This window comes from Giraffa tippelskirchi, chromosome 13 (assembly GCF_054371585.1).
Source record: "Giraffa tippelskirchi isolate mGirTip1 chromosome 13, T2T-mGirTip1v1.2.pri, whole genome shotgun sequence".
NCBI classification, from domain to species: Eukaryota; Metazoa; Chordata; class Mammalia; order Artiodactyla; family Giraffidae; genus Giraffa; species Giraffa tippelskirchi.
The window spans coordinates 51,332,242-51,351,062 of record NC_137287.1 but is presented as its reverse complement, the minus strand read 5'-3'; the positions used below and the strand labels follow the sequence as shown (position 1 = coordinate 51,351,062).

At 40.8% G+C, this 18,821-nt stretch overlaps 1 long non-coding RNA gene across 1 annotated transcript in view; it reads right to left on the bottom strand.

Annotated features, from left to right (window-relative positions):
• The window catches only part of LOC145532115 (uncharacterized), a 100,578-nt gene that overhangs the window by 3,124 nt on the left and 78,633 nt on the right, over nt 1-18,821 (bottom strand). The window contains exon 4 of the long non-coding RNA XR_014073001.1: nt 9,116-9,273. This is a non-coding gene — a long non-coding RNA (uncharacterized LOC145532115). The remainder of the gene's footprint in view (nt 1-9,115; nt 9,274-18,821) is intronic.

The window sequence follows — 18,821 nt, the reverse complement described above, 5'->3', positions numbered from 1 at the left end:
ACTGGTCATAGCAAACACCCTCTTTCAACAACATAAGAGAAGACTCTACACATGGACATCACCAGATGGTCAACACCAAAATCAGATTGATTGTATTCTTTGCAGCCAAAGATGGAGAAGCTCTATACAGTCAGCAAAAACAAGACGGGGAGCAGACTGTGGCTCAGATCATGAAATCCTTATTGCCAAACTCAGACTTATATTGAAGACAGTAGGAAAAACCACTGAACCATTCAGTTATGATCTAAATCAAATCCCTTATGATTATACAATGGAAGTGACAAATAGATTTAAGGGACTAGATCTGATAGAGTGCCTGATGAACTATGGACGGAGGTTCGTGACATTGTACAGGAGACAGGGATCAAGACCATCCCCATGGAAAAGAAATGCAAAAAAGCAAAATGGCTGTCTGAGGAGGCCTTACAAATAGCTGGGAAAAGAAGAGAAGCGAAAAGCAAAGGAGAAAAGGAAAGATATTCCCATCTGAATGCAGAGTTCCAAAGAAGAGCAAGGAGAGTTAAGAAAGCCTTCCTCAGTGGTCAATGCAAAGAAATAGAAGAAAACAACAGAATGGGAAAGACTAGAGATCTCTTCAAGAAAATTAGAGATACCAAGGGAACATTTCATGCAAAGATAGGCTCGATAAAGGACAGAAATGGTATGGACCTAACAGAAGCAGAAGATATTAAGAAGAGGTGGCAAGAATACACAGAAGAACTGTACAAAAAAGATCTTCATGACCCAGATAATCACGATGGTGTGATCACTCACCTAGAGCCAGACATCCTGGAATGTGAAGTCAAGTGGGCCTTAGAAAGCATCACTATGAACAAAGCTAGTGGAGGGGATGGAATTCCAGTTGAGCTATTTCAAATCCTCAAAGATGATGCTGTGAAAATGCTGCACTCGATATGCCAGCAAATTTGGAAAACTCAGCAGTGGCCACAGGACAGGAAAAGGTCAGTTTTCATTTCAATCCCAAAGAAAGGCAATACCAAAGAATGCTCGAACTACAGCACAATTGTACTCATTTCACACGCTAGTAAAGTAATGCTCAAAATTCTCCAAGCCAGGCTTCAGCAATACATGAACCGTGAACTTCCAAATGTTCAAGCTGGTTTTAGAAAAGTCAGAGGAACCAGAGATCAAATTGCCAACATCTGCTGGATCATCGAAAAAGCAAGAGAGTTCTAGAAATACATCTATTTCTGCTTTATTGACTACACCAAAGCCTTTGACTGTGTGGATCACAACAAACTGTGGAAAATTCTTAAAGAGATGGGAATACCCAACCATCTGACCTGTCTCTTGAGAAACCTGTATGCAGGTCAGGAAGAAACAAATGGACATGGAACAACAGACTGGTTCCAAATAGGAAAAGCAGTACGTCAAAGCTGTATATTGTCACCCTGCTTATTTAACTTATATGCAGAGTACAGCATGAGAAACGCTGGGCTGGAAGAAACACAAGCTAGAATCAAGATTGCCGGGAGAAATATCAATAACCTCAGATATGTGGATGACACCACCCTTATGGCAGAAAGCGAAGAAGAACTAAAGAGCCTCTTGATGAAAGTGAAAGAAGAGAGTGAAAAAGTTGGCTTAAAGCTCAACATTCAGAAAACTAAGATCATGGCATCTGGTCCCATCACTTCATGGGAAATAGATGGGGAAACAGTGGAGACAGTGTCAGACTTTATTTTTTGGGCTCCCAAATCACTGCTGATGGTGATTGCAGCCATGAAATTAAAGGACACTTACTCCTTGGAAGGAAAGTTATGACCAACCTAGACAGCATATTAAAAAGCAGAGACATTACTTTGTTAACAAAGGTCCGTCTAGTCAAGGCGATGGTTTTTCCAGTAGTCATGTATGGATGTGAGAGTTGGACGGTGAAGAAAGCTGAGCGCTGAAGAATTGATGCTTTTGAACTGTGGTGTTGGAGAAGACTCTTGAGAGTCCCTTGGACTTCAAGGAGATCCAACTAGTCCATCCTAAAGGAGATCAGTCTGGGGTGTTCATTGGAAGGACTGATGTTGAAGCTGAAACTCCAATACTTTGGCCACCTCATTTGAAAAGTTGACTCATTGGAAAAGACCCTTATGCTGGGAAGGATTGTGGGCAGGAGGAGAAGGGGACGACAGAGGATGAGATGGCTGGATGGCATCATTGACTCGATGAACATGGCTTTGGGCAGACTCCGGGAGTTGGTGATGGACAGGGAGGCCTGGTGTGCTGCGATTCATGGGGTTGGAAAGAGTCAGACACGACTGAGCGACTGAAGTGAAGTGAAGTGATATGTCATTATAGTTATATATATTATATATTTATATAATGATATATATCATTATATTTATATACATATTATATATTACCATATCATACAGTATGTATATTATATACATATATATACATATGTATACACATATATGTATATATTATATAATATATATTATAACATATATATTTAATAATATATAATTTATATATTATATATTTAATATTTATATAATATAATATATATAATATAGTATACAATATAGTATATAACATACATTATATTATATAATTATTATATAATATTATATAATATATAATACAATATTATATATTATATATTATTAAATATAGAATATATAAGTATAATTTATATATATAATTATATATAATTTTATAACTATATATATTTATTTTTATATGTATAGTTTTATATATAACTATATATATTTATATTTATATATATAGTTATGTATATAACTATATATAATTATATATATAATAATATATATATAATATGTTTGCGACTTTTCTGATTGTCCAGTGGTTAAGACTCTGAATTCCCAATGCAAGGGGTCCAGGTTTGAACTCTGGTGGGGGAACTAGATCCCACATGCCCAAAGAAGCCAAATAAATAAATAATTTTTAAATGTTTGTATATTTATATGAAACCTATACCTAAAGATATTGAAGGGGATCAGAATGAGTCCCCCCCAAAAAATATGTACCACTTTGGCATGCATACTCTTTAGAGATGAAAGCAGTCAAAGCCCAGCAAATACAAAGAAACAAAACAAAAACAATTTTTTACCCTAAAGTGCCTTAAAGAATTTAGATAGGGGGCCTGACCCAGAAGGAGAGCTATTACTAAGAGAAGTTTTTATCTGAATGACCCATCTCTGTAGCAGGACAAACATCTAATTACAAAAGATCTGCTCTTATCATCCTGTGAAGTCACCCTTCTCCTTTGAAGCCCCTAGCTCATCCTTCAACTCGCGTGGCATATAAGCCTCGATCTCGAACTTGCTCTTGGGTCTCATTATCCTTGTGGGGTCCCTTTTATGTATGTAATTAAATCTTTTCTTCTCCTGTTAATCTGTCTTATGTCAATTTGATTATTAGATCAATGAAAGAACCTAGAGAAGGATAAAGGAAAAAAATTTTCCTCTCCAACTAAGTAAGTATATACCTAAAAGAGAGCATCTCGTGTGCTACCTCCAAAAGTGGATGTTTGTATGTATCAGGTTGTGTTTCAGGCTTGGCCTGAATGAGATCTGGAATTGATTAGTGATTAGTATAAGTGTGTATCTGCCCTGCTGGACAGACCCCATGAAGCACGTTAATTTGGAAGTTTTTCTCCCCATATTTTAGTCTATGAGCCCAGCTGCCCACATTATGAAGGACTGGATCCTGACTGTTGCCTCACTGTGACTGGAGTCATGGCTCTGATTTCTGCTGGCTCATTTATGTGGGAGAGTGACCAGTACACACTGCCCAGAGTCCTGGGCTGACCCAGCCGGGGTGAAGACAGTGCAGGATGTCCAGTCATATGAAATGCCCAGGGCCGACTATGTAACGCGTGCACATGCTGTTCTTCCTTCCTAGCAGGGAAGCACAGGACACTCCAGTACCCACCTGTATCCCCTTGCTTTATGTAAGTGGACACCTTCCTAGCTCCAACTGCAAGCATCTTGGACCCTTCCTGACGGCTGTCTGCGGGCCCTTCCAGAGCAGGGTGGGAAGCGCTGGGGAGTTAATGCCTGAGGAATAAGCCAGAGCCACTAAATAACCTAGCTTCCTCACTTCTTAGATGTGACATCTCTGATGTGAGTGTCCACAACCTCCAAGAGCTCACCAGTAGTTTTCTACAATTATTTTTATTATTCTTCTTATTATTTTTATTTATCTTTTGAAATTGCCATGCAGCATGTGGGATCTTGCTCCCTACAATGGAAGCACGCAGTCTTAACCCTGGACCACCAGGGAAGTTCTTCGCCAGTAGTTTTCTTTTTTTTTTTTAATAAATGTATTTATTTTAGTTGGGGGCTAATTACTTTACAATATTGTAGTAGTTTTTGCCATACATTGACATGAATCAGCCATGGGTTTACATGTGTTTCCCTTCCTGGACCCTCCTCCCACCTCCCTCCCCATCCCATCCCTCTGGGTCATCCCATTGCCCCAGCCCTGAGCATTCGGCAGTAGTTTTAAGTTCAATCTTCCCCACCCTCCCACTCTGACGAGATTTCTGTGTTGTCCGTGAAAATGCACCTCTTAGAACTCTGACCACAGAGAGTATGGAGGACGCACGTCCCGCAAAAGGCACTCTGAAATCCACCACTGTGTTGGCCCCACGTCTGGGCTTCCCAAGGGCTGTGTGCTGCTGGGGTGCAGCACAGCAGGGGAGTTGAGGCAGACCCCGTGGTGGGAGAGACGGGGCTCCTGTGGCTCACGGACTTGCCATTGGCTTCGCCAAAACGTCCTTAGAACTGCACCACAGTCTCAGACTTTCCCATCAAAGTCTCCTCCCTTCTGCTCTGCAGGGGTGATACCTGCAGCTCCATCTATATTTTTTAAATTGGAGTATAGTTGATTTATAATGTTGTGTTAGATTCAGATGAACAGCAAAGTGATTCAGTTAAATACACACATACATATTTTTCCAGATTCTTTTCCTTTGTAAGTTGTTATAAAATATTGTATATAATTCCCTGTGCTCTACAGTAGGACCTGATGGTGTATCCATTTTATATATAGTAGTGTGTATCTGTTAATCCAGACTCACAGCTTTTCCATCCCCACCCTCCCTTTCCCCTTTGGTAACCATAAATTTGTTTTCTATGTCTGCGAGTCAGTCTCTGTTTTGTAAATAAGTTTATTTGTATGATATTTTAAGATTCAACATATAAGTAATATCATATAACATTTGCTTTCCTCTGTCCAACTTACTTCACTTAGTATGATAATCTCTAGGTTCATCCATGTTCCTGCAAATGACAATATTTCATTCATAATATTCTGAATAATATTCCATTATATATATGTACCGGACTTCCCTGGTGGCTTAGATGGTAAAGTGTCTGCCTACAATGCGGGAGACCTGGGTTCGATCCCTGGGTTGGGAAGATCCCTTGGAGAAAGAAATGGCAACCCACTCCAGTACTCTTGCCTGGAAAATCCCATGGTCGGAGGATCCTGGTTCATGGGGTCGCAAAGAATCGGACGCGACTGAGCGACTTCACTTCACTTCATGTGTGTACCACTTCTTTATCTATTCATCTGTCCATGAACTCTTAGGGTGCTTCCATGTCTCAGCTATTGTAAATAGTCAAGCTGCTGCTCCATCTGCATTTTTTCCACCTGCACTTTCAACCTCACAAGTGGTTTCTCAATATATCTCTTGCACATCTAATCCTGTTTTTCTTGGAGGACCCAAACTAGCACAGACTCCTTCCTTTCCTTCTCTCACTCCTCCTCTCCCCTCTGGAGGCTTCCTGGGTGTGCTATCACTTCAGTCATGTCCGACTCTTTGTGACCCCATGGACTGTAGCCCACCAGTCTCCTCTGTCCATGGGGATTCTCCAGGAAAGAATACTGGAGTGGGTTGCCATGCCCTCCTCCAGGGGATCTTCCCAACGTAAGGATCGAACCCAGGTCTCTTATGTCTTCTGCATTGGCAGCCAGGTGGGTCCTTTACCACAAGCGCCCCTGGGATCACCTTCCAAACAACAGTTACATCAGGAGCTGGCTTCTGCTGGGACCCCAGTCTACATCACACTTCACAAGCACTTTTCTCATACTGTGTTTATGAGGCAAGACCAGGCTGAACAACAATGCCACCTCCTAAACTTCAGATGCCCAACCCAAACTTCCAATGGGAAAACCCACATTTTGATGGCCTTGATGAGGTGAATAAGACAGTAGCAGTCTGAGTTGTAGTGTTGTGTTGTTTCAATTTCAGGGATTCTCACAAACCTATTAATATCGAATCAATCATGGCCCTACTGCCATCTTCTCACGAACTGAGTATCTAAAATCATTATCAATAGCTGACTTGCAAATTACTCTTCTCCATGTTGCTTTATGTAGATTGAATAACAAAAATTCATTGTCAATATTAGCATAAAACAGAGAAGTTGAAAATACTCCATACAGAGCAGACCTGTAGATAATCAGATTGTGAACATGTTCTTTCAAAAGACTCTTGATTATTTTTCCCTTTTAATGGTTCATGGGACACTGACCTAATTGCAGATGTTATAGAAACTGGCTGAAAAAGCTATTAGTATAACTGTATTATGTTATTTCCTGTTGATTTATTTTTAAGCTTTCTCTCTATACTGCATCTGTTTGGTACTCAAAAACCAAAGTGTTCTGAATAAACTGCAACATAGTCAGCAGGAGCATAAAGCTTGCATGATACATAACTTCCTAAATAAAAAGGAGCTAGAATTCAAGAGAAAAAGGGGTAGTTAGATATCAAAATGTTATCTGATATTAAATCTGTAATTTGGGGAGGTATTGTTGATTCTCAAGCATTTAACTTCCCAATTCAGAGAAGTCAATAGACTTTTTTTTTTTCTTACGTGAGAACTAGATATTCACCTTTCTGGCTGTGTGGGGAAATACCAGTCTTAAAATGGTTAGTTTTTCTCTGTGAGTTGGCAGGATATTTCAACCAGTCAGCTTTTTGGCAAAGGGGCTGGTGTGCTTAAGAGCCAGAAATACTCCGTTAGTAGCTGTTGGTTATGGGTGTGTGTGGGTGTGTGGGTGTGTGTGTGTGTGTTGAGGGCATTGGTCTAGCTCCAATGTTTGTCAAAATGGCTTTGAATTACAGTACCTTCCCCAAACACTCCCTCTTCCACTGATTCCTGAGTGGACACTCTTGCCACCTTTAACATCCTTTCTTCCAGTCCCCATCAACTATGTTGTGAACTAACTGGAATATTCCAGGCTGGTTTCACCTTCCTAGAGAAAGTGTATTTCTGTGGCTGGAACAACTGTGTGGAAGGTTAAAGGCTGAGGGGGTCTTTTATCTTCATGTGAAGCTGAGCTGGAAGAAGTTGTGGAGTAAGAATTGGAATGCTTGAAAACATAAATATATTACTCCATAACAACCTTTTAATAGAGGTTATAACTGAAAATTAATCCTACCATGATTTTTAAAATATGTGGAATGCTTAGATTGGAAGATGTCTTAGAGACGTTAGGCCCTAATTTTATTTCTGAGAAAATTTAGGAGCTGTTGGAATTTGCCTGAAAGAAAAACTTCTGTCTACCCTCTTATGTTTTGTGCCCAAATCCTGTTAATTAAGCTGACAAAAGACATTAACAAAGAAAATATGCAATTTTAAAACTGATGTTAATATTTTTTACATTCATGAAAGATTCTCAAAGAAGAAGTAAAAATTCAAAGAAGCAGTTTGAATTTAAGCAGAAGTGGGAGTGGGGCTGCTTATATACCATTTAAACAAATGAGTAATAAATTGTGGAGGAGCAACTAGGAAAAAGAAAGGGGGTTTGGGCTTCCCTGATAGCTCAGTTGGTAAAGAATCTGCCTGCAATGTAGGAGACCCTGGTTCGATTCCTGGGTCAGGAAGATCCGCTGGAGAAGGGATAGGCTACCCACTCCAGTATTCTTGGGCTTCCCTTGTGACTCAGCTGGTAAAGAATCCACCTGCAATGAGGGAGACCTGGATTCAATCCTTGGGTTGGGAAGATCTCCTGGAGAAGGGAAAGGCTACCCACTCCAGTATTCTGGCCTGGACAATTCCATGGACTGTATGCCTGGAAAATCCCATGGATGGAGGAGCCTGGTAGGCTTCAGTCCATAGGGTCACTAAGAGTCAGACACGACTGAGCGGCTTCACTTTCACTTTTCACTTTCATGCATTGGGAGGAGGAAATGGCAACCCACTCCAGTGTTCTTGCCTGGAGAATCCCAGGGACGGCGGAGCCTGGTGGGCTGCCGTCTATGGTGTCGCACAGAGTCGGACACGACTGAAGCGACTTAGCAGCAGCAGCAGCAGCAGTATAGCCCATGGGGTGGCAAAGAGTCAGACATGACTGAGTGATTTTCACTTTCACTTTCACTTTGGGCTCTTAGGGGTGATAAATTGTGGGGAAATGGCTAGGAAATATATAAGGAAATCTATTGGAACATAAGGGTTATTTTAGTAAAGTCTGTTTAAGCAAATTCATCTCAGTGTGACAACTCCCCATCCCTCTCTAGAGATGAGAGTCAGTCTCTCTGTCCTGGTACAGAGGGACACCTTCCCCAAAGAAAAATTAATGTCTAGTTTAGGAGATATGGATAGAGCAGAGAACCGTTCCTACATCAGTTGCCTTCAGCTCAAAATAATCCTTATACCAAAGTGGCATATTTGGAGGTGGCATATTCTGATCCCCTTCAGGTTCTAAGATGATCCAAGAGAAATGAATTATATAGGAGGTTATCCTGACATATTGAACATCTAATTCAGACCTCAGTATGGCGGAGCAGAGCAGAAAGCTTGTCTGCCTTGAGAGTCCAGCATACAAAAAGCAGAGATGAATCAGGGGTTACTTCATTGTATCCCACAGAAGAGAAATCAGAAACTCCAAATGCCAGGGTTAAAAGAGAAGGAAGAAAGATTTTCCTTCAACATGCCAACTTCATAAATGAAACAATGGGAGTCTAGAGAAGTTAACTGATCTCTCCTCAGTGATCTAGACACACAGAGCAACTGGATGTAGGTCTAGAACCCATTAACCAAATGCACCTGTGAGGGAGCTGCAAGCTACAAGAAACAAAAGTCTCAACTTAAAATGGCTTGAGCAGTGAGGGGAATCTTACCTCTTGTAAGGACTATTGCCAGAGAGTGGCACCAAGGTCGACTAATTCAGTGGTTCCACCAGGTCATCAAGAATCAGATTCCACTTTCTTTCAGATCTTCAGGTTAACTCCCTCATGGTTTCCAAATGGCTCCAATGCCACATCTTATTTGCAGTTAACTGTTCAGTGGAAAGAAATGAAGCTGTTTACTCTGAGGTTAGTAGGAATCCTTCCCAAATGACTCCTCTTAGACCTCACATTTTATTAGCCTGGATTACATAAATCTTATATGTTATTAGTCAGGATTACCTAAATTACACATTTTATTAGCCAGGATTACTTAAATCACCATCAAAGAGATTCCCCTCCTTCCATCCCCTTGGGGCCAGAGACAGTATCATCAGAGGAGGATAAACACAGGAATAGATTTAGTTATCTTGCTTCAAGGAGGAAAGAGACAGGAGAGAAGGAGTTAGACAAAGAACCAACATCTAGGTCTGGAATGCAACACCCAGGAGTTTTCAAGACCCAAAGTTTACCATAGAATTTGGGGACAAATTCAGTAAAGGTCACTGGACTTTCAGAACAGCGCTCTTGGATGATGAAGCTGAGATACTTCCTGCATTACTGAAAGGGCTCAAAGCTGTCACCTAGAATCTCATCAAGAAGGCATCAATGAACACTTAATTAATTTGAGATAAACTACATTCTTGGAGACTGTATGTAGCAAGTCCATGCCCAGAGGATGTTTGTGGCTGATAATAATTGAAAATGAAAGAGTTGAAATTCATCCAGCTTCCACCCATATGAAGAACAGAGAGTGCCTACCTTATCTGTTTTGCCCTTCTGTGGCAGAGTGAATCTGCTAGGCTCTACCATGTGCAGGATAAAGGATCTTACAAGAGTTCCCACATCCCTTTGCTCTGATGCTCTGCCTTCTCATAAAACCTGTGAGCAGCCTTCTAGTGACTGAATTAGCTTTCCAACTACCTTAATCCTGGGAAAGAGATATCTTGGTTGGAGAATTTGAATACTGAATACTGCAAAGGCATCTTTACTGCAAATCAATAAACTGCATCATTCTGGCATACATTCTAATCTTTGATGGGTTGGGTTTGTGATTAGAAGTGAAAAATAAATAAGTCAACCCTGTATATTCACAGATGAGGATTGGACCACAAACCCATGTTGTCCACATCAAGGGCAGACCCCTTGGGAGGTCCTGCTGGGGCAGCCAGCCTGCCATCCCGTGAACCTAGCTTGCCCCTCTCTCTTTCTCTGTTGCGTGGTCATCACTGCACTGTGGGGCAGGGCTCTGCAAGCTGACACGTATCAAAATTGATGGGAGCTTTCCTAGTCCCATCCAGCCACATCCCCTTTGTAGTCCTGCTGCCCCAGCTTCAGACTCTTAGTCCCCTGTTTCCACTGTGGGCTGTGCAGACTCGAAGACTGATGACTTCACTGGGCTACGGGGAGCTCTGCAGAGTTTTGGCCTCCTGGAGGGCATCAATTTGACTCCCCCATTTCCCTTTAGTGGTGATTGAATGTCAGGATAACAGATGGAGGGTGGGGAGAACGAACCAGAGTTTTACTTTCAGGGCTTTGTGAAGGAAGGAAGGGTTAAGATTTCCAAATTTCAAGAGTTTAAAAATGTTTTATTAGTTTGGTGTCTGCACTTAACACTTTGGCAAGTAAAGAAAATGTAAGTAATCTTATTTCTCAACTCTGGTTTCTAAACATTTTCTTTATGAGAGTTGACATAGAACCATCCAAAAAGAGATCTCCAGGACTGGCTGGATGACAAAGTGAACTAGAAAGAATTCTGAGACAGTGGTTAGACATTTATTCATCATTAGGAGTCTAAGTCAGTCATCTTGTGTGTGTGTGTGTGTGTGTGTGTGTGTGTGTGTGTCTATTAGCCGGTCAGTTGTGTCCAACTCTTTGCAACCCCATGGACTGTAACTTGCCAGGCTCCTCTGTCCATGGAATTCTCTAGGAAAGAATACTGGAGTGGGTTGCCATCCCCTGCCATTCTCCAGGGGATCTTCCCAACCCAGGGATCAAGCCTGGGTCTCCCACATTGCAAGCAGATTCTTTACCATCTGGGCCACCAGGGAAGCCCCTACCTTGACTTGCCTACAAATACTAAAATATTTGTCCTACCTACTTTACCATCTGGATGTTTGTTAATTTGATCTTTCATCATTCATCTCCTTCCAGGTAAATTGTCTTTTCTTTTAGGAAACTACTCCTTCTCTTAGCCTTGAGTTTAGTTGAAGATGACCCTCATTTCCCCCGGCCAATAGTGGTCAGATGTTCCGGTACTGGCCAATCAGTGTATTCTATGGGTCGCCCAGGAAGTTGTAGGGAAAGGAAAACTTTCTTCAGCCCTTTTAGGGTGGCTGACTGGGTCTGAAAATTAAACCGACAAAAATTAACAAGAGAAAAACATACTCATTTTATAAAAATTTTATATGTGCATTAGAGCCTTCCCAGGAGAATGAAGAGCTGAAGAAGTAACCAGAATGGGCAGCTTTTAAAACCTTTAGACAAAGAAATAATACATCTGTGAAGAATTGGTTAGATACAGGGGTTTGGGCTGTGGCTAATAAATGGTGAAAAGATAACTAGGTAAGTTTAACATTTGCTTGCAGATTCCACTGGTACTATTGTAGGGTTGATAAGTCTGTCTCCAATAAAAGGAGAATTGATTTCCTGCTTTTAGGCAGAAAGGGGGAGATTTTTCTGCATTTACTACTTCTTAATTGCTTTCAGGTAAAAATAATTTTTATACCAAAAAGGGTGACAAATTTTGATTTCCTTCAAAGTTGTTCCAGCAAAGGGAACAGGACCTAAGGTGAGTCTAATTACTTAATTCTGAGACTCCTCTTGGGCCACTTGGAAAAGAGAAACCATCTTCCCCATGGTATTGCTAACTGTAGAAAGGATGTAAGCTTAAAGACATGATGGCCAACCTGAGAATTATGTCAACATAGAAGAGAATGGAAATGGGCCATGGAGAAAGGGAGAGATGAGCCATGATGATGTTATTTGAGTTCATGAATCCAATCATGCCTACCATCTGACTTTTCTGTTACTTGCGTCAACAAACTCTTTTTTATGTAAGTGTCTTTGAGTAGGAGGACTCTCATTTACAAATTCAAGAATTCTAGTGTAGTCAACAAGTTATGTCAGCTTTAGCTTCAGATTTCATCCCTCTGGCATCATTACTCATCCTTTCTGACTCTGCCATTCGAATCCCAACCCTTATTTCCAAACTTCCTTCCCCTAAGCCACCTTCCTACCTGAAAATTGTGCTCATTCTGGATCATTTAACATTCTTAAATGTTCTGTGTGGCAGAATCACTTTTTAAAAACAGATTTCCAGGCTCTGGCCCCAGAGTTTCTGATCCAGTAGGTCTGAGATAGAGCCCAATAATTTGTAATTCTAAAAATTTCCCAGATGATGAGAACTATTGTTCTAGACATGCTGGTCTGCTGGCCTTCTTGATAGTCTCAACATACGAAGGACTCTCCCAGTCCAGGGCCTTCATACTGGATGCTCTTTATGCCAGGAAGACACTTTCCCTGGATATTTGTATGTAACTGAGTTCTGACAAATACTTAATGACTGGGACTTCCCTTGTGATCCAATGGTTAAGACTGAACTTCCAATGCAGGGGGTGTGGGTTCAATACATGGTTGGGTATTGAGGCTATACCTCATGGTGTAGCCAAAAACACAAAACCAAAAAACAACTTAATGACTGACTATCTGAAAAAAAAATGTCTTCATTCACAGCATTTGCTGATTTCTGGCATGCAAATCTTCCCACTATGGCTGATTTTAAGTTGCCTGTGTAAGGTCATTGAAGGTGAAGTTGGGAAGAGATGTGCCTCCTCTTCTCAAGAGCCAGCATCAGCTGACAGTGCATCAGTGATCAGGTGATGTTATCATGTCTCTGTTCAATGTCACCTCCTCCCAGAGTGCTTCCTTGATAATAGGATAAAATCCTATAACCATTCCCCAATCAATTGCTCTTCTCTTATTTTAGTTCATTGCAATTATTTCCACCGATGATGTATTTCTATTCCTAAGTTTCATTGTCCCCTACTGAGTTGTAATCTTCAAGAAGGCACAATTTTCTGTCTCATTCCAAGCTGAGTCCTCAGTGCCTAGAAGGATCCCTGACCCAGGATAGGTGATCAATAACTATTTGTTGCAACTTGAGATCATACGAAGTGAAGTAAGTCAGAAAGAGAAAGAAAAATACCAAATGATATCACTTATATGTGGAATCTAAAATATGACAAATGAAGCTATGCATGAAACAGAGGTAGAATCATGGATATAAAGAACAGACTGGTGATTGTCACAGAGGACAGGGTTGGGAGAAGGATTGAGTGGGAGGTTGGGGTCAGCAAATGTAAGCTATTATATATAGGACGGATAAACAAAAAGCCTTATTGTATAGCACAGGACACTATAGTCAATATCCTATGATAAACCATAATGGAAAAGAATATTAAAAATGAAGAGTATATATATATATAACTGAATCACTTTGATGTACAAAGGAAATTAACACAACATTGTAAATCAACTCTGCTTCAATAAAACAAAATATCGATTGATTAAAAAACTACTGGTTGACTGCATGAATGAATTTATGTGCATATTCATTCATAGTCTGTAATTCCACAAGGGTGTAAACTTTGTGTAGTTTTGTTCACCATTGTGTGCTCATCCACATATAGCAAGTAAGAGATAGTTTTTGATCCATGAAGTTGCAGAGAAGTTAACATAAAAGTGCTAAGAAAAGTGGGAAATGGGGATAGAAATGTTACAGGAGCTCTACACCTTCTTGGTCTCTAAACATATATAATGGAAAGCTTCAGCCCTGATAGGAAAGAAGTAAAGACAGAAAAGATCTCGAAACATCTCTTCCATTTAGAATCTCATTAACCACAGAGAGAAACAAACATTTTGTTTAAGGCAAATCTTTGTCTCAGGATCTGCTCCTGGGAGAAACCGAATGTGACACAGGGCCAAGGGGTTCTGACTACGTGTTTAGCTTGTTGATCTTCAGGAAGTTCACAGCTGGGCAAGCTAAGACCTTCACTGGAGTTTTTTAGAGTACAAGTTTGACAAGGCTAAATGCCTCCCCAAAAGTGCATGTAGCAGATATTTGGATGGAAAACCAAGAAGCCAGAATTGCACCGTGTGCTGAAGACCAAGAGCAGATCCCCAGTTCCCTCTATGTGTGTAGAGCTGTTGTGTTAGACAGTGTCTCTGAAAAGGAGAAGCTGTGCAGGGAGCCTGGTGGGTGTCAGCCCGAAAAATATGAGCAGCTCATCTGCATATCTTTTAGTGACCTTCCAGAATGACAGCCAAGCCACCAGCGCTTCTCTGTTTGCAAATGATAGAGATCTCATTTCTGGGGACATCGGGATTGATGTGGCAGCCGCGGTGCCATTAGACCTGGAAGATGCTCTTTTCTCATTATTGTCTCCTGGCAACATAGCCCCAGATGCTGCCATGAATATTAATGATCCTCATTCATGTAACCTTTAGTGCCTTCTTCCAGCTCCTCCGGGCTGCAGCGGGGGACCACTGCTATCTGCTTCTGTGGGCTTCAGCTCAACAAATCTTTTCTTCCTCTCCTCTTGTTTGAGAAAAGAATTATTAATGAGATTTTTATCTAAGGAGACGATTTTTACTTCTCTATAGAGACGCTCACTTTTCAAGTCAAATCCCATTTTCTAAGGAAGATAACGGCAGTCCCATTCTGCTGGAGCTTGTCTGAAATGGCTTTTGTTGACTTTATCTGCTGGTTGGAATATGTAATTTGTCTAATATCTTTGCTTCCTCATGTGTGAGGTTTAAAAATAAATGTGCAAGTGGGCAAAGGGGGAAATCAAATAGTACTAAAATCTCAATGGGTTTCATAGTTCTTATCAGCCTCCAACAACTTCAGGGCTGGAGTGATGTGTGTAATAGTGGTCGTCCCAACCTCATCTGTCTGCTTCCCTCCATTTCTCACACTGAAGGGTGTACTTTTAAATGGCGAGGCATATGAAAACGCTCCAGCTGGGCTGCCTAGTTCCTTTAAGTGCTCTGCTTTGTTTCCTTGTTTTATTTATTTATTTATTTTTTAATTAGTCTATTTTCTATTTTTTAACTTTACAACATTGTTTTTGTTTTGCCACACATTGACCTGAATCCACCATGGGTGTACATGTTTTCCCCTTCCAGAACCCCCCTCCCACCTCCCTCCCCATCCCATCCCTCCGGGCCATCCCAGTGCACCAGCCCCGAGCACCCTGTATCATGCATTGAACCTGGACTGGCGATTCGTTTCACATATGATAATTTACATGCTTCCATGCCATTCTCCCATATCATCCCGCCCTCACCCTCTCCCATAGAGTCCATAATAATGTTCTATTTATGCTGCATCAGGTCTTAGTTGTGGCACAAGGGATCTTCATTGCATTGTGCAAGATCCTTCACTGCAATGCACAGACTCTCTAGTTATGGCTCAGTAGTAGCAGTGTGGGGTCTCCAAAGCATGGGCTTCAGCAGTTGTGGCATGCGGGCCTAGTTTCTCCTCGGCATGTGGGATCTTAGTTTCTCCATGAGGGATCGAACTCATGTCGCCTACATTGCAAGGTGGATTCTTAACGACTGGACCACCAAGGAAGTCCCTTTGCTTTGTTTCTTTAGACCTCTAATACACTGGCCAGAGGTTGTCCTTGAGAGTAATTTAAGGCACTGCAGAGAGTAGAATCTTTCCCTTTCCTTTTCCCTTCCTTGTCCTAATTTGCAGTGAGAGGTGTAATCAGTGGTTTCAGAACACAAACTTGAGAGGGATCAGGACAACATATGGCTTATTGACTTCCTATTTGTGGATTCCTGGGCTTGTTGCTCAGTCTCACTTAGCCACAGTTTTGTATCTGTAAAATGTAGCCAACTCCCCAGGTTGCCAATAAGTTAGATGATATAGGTATGTGAAATGTTTAACCCAGTGTCTGGTACATAGTAAGGACTCAATAAATGGTCACCTGTTATTGTTTAATCAATGGCCCCAGTGACCTGCTTCCTGGTGTTGACATCAGTCATAGTCTAGAGTTGGCTGTGTGATTTGCCTTCACCAATGGACATCGGCAAATGTGACAGGAAGAAAGGCTTGATAAGAGCTTGTGCACTGGGGCTTTCCCTTTGGGAAAGCTGCCCCCCACCACATAAGGAAGCCCAACCTAACCCACTGGAGCAGGAAGGGCCACGTGGAGAGAGAGAGAATGGTCCAGCCAACCCTGAAGCTGAATGCAGCTGCCCAAGTGAGACCAGCTCAGGGTAGGAATACAATGAGGTTAATGATGGAATTTGGAGAAAAATTTTTTTGCTTAAGTTACTAAGCTTTGGAGTCATTTGTTATACAGCAAAAGTTAACTGATGAACCTAAAGGCAGCTGCTTTCATAACTGTTGTCTTAGTTAAATCATACAATAATCCTGTGGGGCAGATGATGTTATTTCCTACTTTACTGATGAGGAAGTGGAGGCTCAAGGCTAAGGTACATATCTCCTTGGATGTCTAGATCCTTCAGACAGTTGCTGAGGAAGAAGAGCAAGGCACAAGGCATATTTACTTACTTATGTAATTTTTTTAATTGAAGTATAGTAGATTTACAGTGTTGGAATAGTTTCAGGTTATATAGCAAAGTGATTCAGCCATATATATATATATATATATATATATATATATATATATATACATATACATACATACTCTTTTTCAGATTCTTTTCTATTATAGGTCATTACAAGATAATGAATATAGTTCCCTGTGCTATACAGCAGATCCCTGTTGTTTCTCTATTTTATATATACAATAGCAGTGTGTATGGGCTTCCCTGGTGGCTCAGATGGTAAAGACTCTGCTTGCAGTGCAGGAGATCTGGGTTCTATCCTTGAGTTGGGAAGATCCCCTGGAGAACGGGACAGCTTCTCACTAGAGTAGCCTGGAGGGCTACAGTCCATGGAGTCACAACGAGACACAGCTGAGCGAGTGTGTATCTGTTAACTGCTAATTTACCCCCACCTTCCACTTCGGTAACCATAAGTTTGTTTCTATGTCTATGAGGCTGATTCTGTTCTGTAAATAAGTTCATTTGTATCATTTTTTAAATTTCACATATAAGTAATATCATATGGTATTTGTCTTTCTCTATCTGACTTCACTTAGTATGATCATCTCTAGGTTCATCCATGTTGCTGCAAATTACATTATTTCATTTTTATTTATGGCTGGGTAATATTTTATTGTATATATGTACCACATCTTCTTTATCCATTCCTCTGTCGATGGATATTTAGGTTGTTTACATGTCTTGGCTATTGTAAATAATGCTGCTAAGAACACAAGGGTGCAAATATTGATATATGTTTTCATCTTTTCTGGATATTAGTACAGGGCATATTTAAACGGTGTTCTCAGATGAAACAAAATCTCTCCACTCAGGTAGGATCCTGTGTGGGATCTCTTGGTATCTGTGATCTTTTCGAATATACAGTCAAAGAAGCATGACTGAGCTGAGGAAACGAGCTTACAAACTAACCCTGCTCTCCTCTCCTACCTCAACAAAGGAGGCTGGCGACAGTTTCTCATCTGACGTTACTGGTCACCACTGATGGTTTTGCAGATGCACTGGTGTCACTTTCCAGGCCAACCGAGGGATGAAAGCTTCTAATGACTGCTGGTCCTGAGAGCTTAGATGCAAGGTGATCTTTCTGATGTCCTCCCAACCCTGATTCTGGCTGACTTTGTCCTTTAGTGGAATAAGTTACTGCACATCCAAAAGACCCCCAATTTCTATTACCAGAAACACATTCCTTTGGTTAAACTTTGTAGTCTTTACAAATCTAGAAATTTCAAATCTCTCTGAAAGGATAACACATCAATCCAGTTAATTCCTTACTTCAGAACAGGACATAGAATAGATTTATATTGGTTTTTGTTCAGCGTTGATGGAGTGGTCTGGAACAGCACTGTCCAAGAGAAATAATGGGAGCCACAGAAATAATTTTTAATTTTCTAGTAGCTACGTTGAAAACTATAAAGAAAAAAATGGAATTAATTTTTAAATGTTTTATCTAACCCAATTCTAAGCTCTTTTTATTTCAATATGTGATCAATATTTTTAAAAATTATTAATGAGATACTTTATATTATTTTTTTCTTACCAAGTCTTCAAAATCTTAGATATGTTTTAGGTTTATAGCAGATCTCAATTCCAACTTACCACATCTTTGATGCTCAGTAGCCATGCAGGGCTAGTGGCTACCATGTTGACATTATGGGTCTAAAGATCCAGTTTACTGGATTGTAAAGTGGGGACAAAAAGCTGCCCTCCTGATGTGCTGTGCAGATGAAATACAATCATCTGTGGAAGTTCTATGTCATTCCTGAAGGATCTCATGGGATGGCCCAAAACTCCTCTTGCAGTTTTAAGCTTTAACAACTTCAGAAGTATCAACGTTACAATCTACAAAACCCATCCTTCAGAAGTTTGATTGCTTACATTTACTTGGCACTTGTTTACTTTCACAAATTATAAATAATACATTTTATATTTAATTTTTCATGTGCCACCATTACTGGGTGATGCCTTCTCAGGCTGGTGGATGTACAGTAGGGTCCTCTGGCTTGGCAGTATCATCACCTTA